The sequence below is a fragment of the Salvia splendens genome, chromosome 4 (genome assembly GCF_004379255.2).
Source record: "Salvia splendens isolate huo1 chromosome 4, SspV2, whole genome shotgun sequence".
Taxonomy (NCBI): domain Eukaryota; kingdom Viridiplantae; phylum Streptophyta; class Magnoliopsida; order Lamiales; family Lamiaceae; genus Salvia; species Salvia splendens.
Window position 1 is genome coordinate 35,181,379 of NC_056035.1, and position 5,469 is coordinate 35,186,847.

Genomic DNA, 5,469 nt, shown 5'->3' on the forward strand with positions numbered 1-5,469 from the left:
GAAATAATTATTTGTCTATATCATTTAATCTTCGTATGATTATTGTTAAAATAAGATGCATTGCTAAATTATACATACTCATGAAACCGAAAAAAATATACATACTCTATAAAATGCAGTATCTTTGTAATTAATGAGGCTACGTTTACACAGTAAATGTATATTATTAATACAACAATGTATTTTGGAATATAATCATGATTATACAAAGATCAATGATTCAATAGCCGGAGAATACTTCTATCTACTCTTGTACATATATTAAATTAATTTGGGTGTGATCAATTGCTAACTAATTATCAATTTTATTTAAAATTAAGATTCATTTTCAACTATTAGATTATGAAATCTAGTGGTTGATATAAGGTCAAGTCAATTATATTTTAAATTTAAACAATTATTAAATAAAATTAAATGGTATTAATGTCAATTCTCTATTATTAAAATTATCCTAAAACTTTAAATTTAGGTAACTATCTAGATTTAAATTATTTTTTTGCAAAAAATATATCAAATTAAAGGTAATTTTATAAGGATTCTAACGAGATATCAATTGCATATGTTCCGACGACGTTCAAATGATGAAATTTGATGATTTTTATTTCAGTTTCGTATATATTGATAATCAGATTTTTTTTATCAACAAATACATAAAAAAATCTCAATATAATGCAGGTAAAATCTCAATATAATGCATGTATAATCTCAATACCATGCATGTAAAATCTCAATAAAACTGATATTTTCGTGTACTTGTGTTGAAATACTCATGTCATTGTGTTGATATTTGTAATATACTATGTTGATATAAAAAAATACGAAATTTATGATATGATAACAGAATGACGATCTTACCATTTTGTTGATATTTTGTCTACTATTTATTGAAATTCCTAAGATTTAATCTCATCCATTCATTTTAAAATCTAATGGTAGAATTTGGTCTTGATTTTGAATTATAATATTATAAGTAATATAAGAGGACCTACTTGCACTTGTTTTAAATTTAGAATCAACATCGCCATATTCTTCAATTTTGAACTCTTGGATGATTGTGGATTTTTAAAATTTAAACAAAGTGATATCAAAATCATGTCATGATTTATGAATGTACAAATACATATAATTGTGGAAGCATGCCTAAGTCCAAAATAACACTATGTTTATCTTAATACTCCTACTATACTATTTTTGTGGGGAAGTACGGGTGATTGGGATAAACTGTCAGAATCCAAATTTTCTACGGTTATGAAGATGACAGAATAATTACCAAAAGCAAGTGGGATTAATTTGACCCAAAAATATGCATCAATAAGAAAATACTATATAAAATATTTTCTTCTTAGTAGTTTTTTTTGTGTTTACATTTTGTGCTGCTTTTGCATTTTTAGTTCATCGTCTATTTATCTTGAGTGCCTATATCTTGAGTGTTTTGTATCACGTCAAAAATAAAAAATAAAAATTGGTCATTTAAGAAACTAGCTAGAGTTAAAATTCCATAAGAGGGGCTAACGAACCTAAAAACAGTATGGATTTGCATGTTTTCAGATAATTCAGGTATTTTTTGATTAATTATCAATGTCCTGCAGATTTAATGCTAAATGACCAAATAATAGTTTAGGATATGACTATGCTTTTCTCTTTTGATTAGGTATATCAGTAATGGAACATACACTTGATCATTCAGAATAAATAATTTGTCATGTTGGCACACATCGTTTTGCAACTATATTGAGGTACAAGAATCTCTAGATGTATTATGGAGAATCATCTAGTTTTATTTTGAAGTGTTATTATAGATTTAAACTCGAGACTTATCTCGACCTCATGAATGAATCATTCTACCACTAGATCAACTCACGCACAACTCACTATTCTATTTTTATTATAATTGTGGAACGTGTGGAAATCGACATGTTATGCACCGGTAAAAAATTTACATTACTGTATTATTTTTTCTAGCGCTCAAAAAAGTTGAGCTCAATTATTACCTGATTTAACGCTATTAACAGAAGTTGACTTTCTAGAGTTTTCTTTCTTTTTTCTTTCCAAAATGTTTTACTGTGATCCGTTTCCAATAGTTCAACTTGTATTTGTTCTTTGAGGAGTTTCTTATGTAGATTTACCGTTTCACTAGTACTATGAACTTAACTCTTAGTGCATAATTAGAAAGAAATTTGATTTTTTATATTAAACATAATGTCCTTATAACTTATTTTTACAATTATATTTTTTGTTCTGACTAATATATACTCCCTCCGTTCCTCTATAGTTGAGTCATTTTTCCATTTCGGGAAGTTCCTCCATAGTTGAGTCGTTTCTAAAAATGGAAAAAATCAACATATTTAATGGTGATTTAGCTGGTTTAATTAACACCCCTTATCATAGTTAATAAAGTTAATTACACACTTAAAAAAAACTATCCCCAACCCTAATTCCCTTATCACATGCCGCATTCCCTATCTCTCTCTAAAACAAAAAACGCTCCCTCTTCTCTCTTATTCATCTCCTTCATCTGCTAACCCTAGATCTAAAATCCGTCACTCCTCTGAAATTCGAACACCAAATCAAGGTTCCGCCCTCCTCTTCTCACTCACAACGTCGATTGTACTCTTCTCTCAACTCACGCGTCGTCTATTCTCTCATTTCGTCGACCACAAACAATGCACCGCTCGCACATCGCCAACGCCGACGATCGGAGACAGCCACGCAACCCCCTCGTCGATGGAGACGGCTGGATTAACCCTCGCATCATTCGTATTCCAGCAGCGTCGTGTGGTAGAGGGCGTATTTTGGCCGCTTCTCGGGGAAGAGGTCGTATTTCGGCCAGTTCCCGGGGTAGAGGTCGTATTTCGACCGGTTCCCGCCGTAGATCTCGAGAATCAGCCTGAGATGATGAAGGGTTAATTCACCATCTATGTTCGTACATCTGTCGTTCCTCCATAAGTGAGCCCGCCGGCAGCGTAGGCGACTCTCCCCCGACTGGAGGCGTAATTGGCGGTGAAGGCGGCGCCACCCCGACCAGATACGTTGCTGGCGGTGAAGGCGGCGCCTCCCCGACTGGAGGCCTAGCTGGTGGTGAAGGTGATGCCACCTTAATGTCGGATGAAGAATTTATAAGGAAATATGTCGTCACTGAGGCTGGCAAGGCGTTGTGGGAGAAATGCAAGGCTGGCGGTGAAGGCGATGCCATCTTAATGTCGGATGAAGAGTTTGTAAGGAGATATGTCGTCACCGAGGCTGGAAAGGCGTTGTGGGAGAAATGCAAGGCTAAGGGAGATGAAGGCACTCTGGGGTGAAAATTGCTTGGATCCGTGATATGGGTGAGATCTTTCTATATGCTTCATTTCTCAGAATTGATTGTCAATTGTGATCTGTGATTGCTGTAGTATAGGCTGTTAGTGTGTGTCATTGTTGATGGTGGATGTTTTTGTTTGTGATTGTGTTGGTGATGTAGTGAATTTGGATGGTGATGGTGGAATTTGGTTGGTGATGTTGTGAATTTGGTTGGTGATGTTGTGAATTTCTATTTCTGAATTGTCATTGTTGCATCATTCTCAACCTTACCACAAAATGCATCATTGTTGCAAAATGTACAGGTTTTACAAAACACAAAATGCATCATTGTTGCATATTTACATCCTTTTAAAAACACAAAATGCATCATTGTTGCATAGTGACAGCCAATTCAAAACACAAAAAACTAGCATGATATGTGCATTCATGTTCCTTCAATAAATGCATCATTCATGCACATTGACAGTCTATCCAAAAAACACAAAAGCTTCTTCTATACCTTCATAACCCCAAGGCTTGGGAAATTGTCTCCAATCCTTGGTTGCTCCCCTGGTCCCGCAGATAAGCAATTGCTTACATAGTCAGCTCCACTGGAACTTCTAGATTCAGTGGAAGTTGATTGTCCTCCTTAAATGTACTTTCCCCATGTGGGGCAACTTGTAGCTGTTCTGACCCTGGACTTTCATAATTTCCATATAACATCCTTGAAGACTTAGGAAAACATTATCCAAAGTCTCTGGTTGTAATTCATGGAATGATTTCTCAACTGCATTGACTAAATCATCCACATTCTTGCATGCAGTCGGAGTTTGTAGTGACTGTATTGCTCTGAACCAACCCAAATCATTCACATTAGTGTCAGGTGAGTTAGGTGGTTGTTGCACAATTGATATTGAGAAACCACTTTGTTGTGCAGCTTCTCTGAAAACTGGATCATTGTCTTTGATGTGTGGTTTTGCGTTATCTTGTTGTATCTTGAGAACTTTAGTTGCCCCATCTGGCCATTTGGCTATGATGATAAGCAATATCTGTTCTCAATAATGTGGCATGCATAAAATCATCATTTGCACAACATTACACCATGAATTAACAGTGTGTCATGAGAAGGTAGGCACATTGGTATGTAATGGCTGATGTGCAGAAATTAAATGCATTAAAGAGATGCAAACATTACCTTATTGATCAAGCAATCCCTCACCACATCTTTTGTGATACTCTCTATGGGTTTTGTCTTCATAGTGCCTGCCTGCCTGTTTTTACTTGACCTCTTGGCTGCAACTTGTTTGGTAAACAATGGCCTACAAACTGCACACATGAACATTATTTTTGATATGAACTTCTTATTTTTACATGTTCTATGAGGTTCTTGCTCTCATGGAGCAAGATAGAATCTTTGAGCTCCTTTAGTCATGTAGAACCACTTTTCATCAATATGTATGGTGTTGTGCATATTCCTGAACCTGATCTTGTTCAAGATTCTGTCAAGTTCTAATGATTCAACTGTGAATCTCAGTCGCAACAGCTTGTTTGCATCTGTTAGGTTGGGCTATGGATGATGTGTGTGGTATAATCAGACCATCCTTAACCCACCTCCATACTGTTGTTTTTGAACAATCTAAACCCACTGCCACAGTCAAGAGGTTGCACCTTTTGGAGAAATGCATACTCTTGAATAGATCAACATCCAGATACAGCCTTTTGGGGTAAGGCCTCACTTTTTTTACACTTACCAATTGAACTGATGTTCCTCTTTGTTGTTGTTTCTTTGCAACATTCCACCACCTTGTACAGGTTTGCCGGGAGATTGTAAACTTCAGCTGTGCCTCCTTAAGTGTGCTACGAGGAGGTACACCGCCCACGCACCTTCCGATGATGAATTGAACCACTTGGTTCTTGAATTCTGAGGAATACTCTTGGTGCCCCATTTATGAGCATTTAAAAGACTTCAACAACCAAGGAAAGCATTTACTCCATTTGGTGGTTGAGATTTTTAATGTTTGAAGTTGGTGGAGGAGTATTTATAGCACTGAGTAGAAAGTGGCACCAGATTGCCCCCTCTGAAATTTTTTGTCAATTTCATGTAATGTTACAGCCACTTTTAGTTCAATGAAATGTGAAGTGGCGCCAGATTTCATGTAATTCCCCCTATGTAAATTTCATGTACTGTTACAA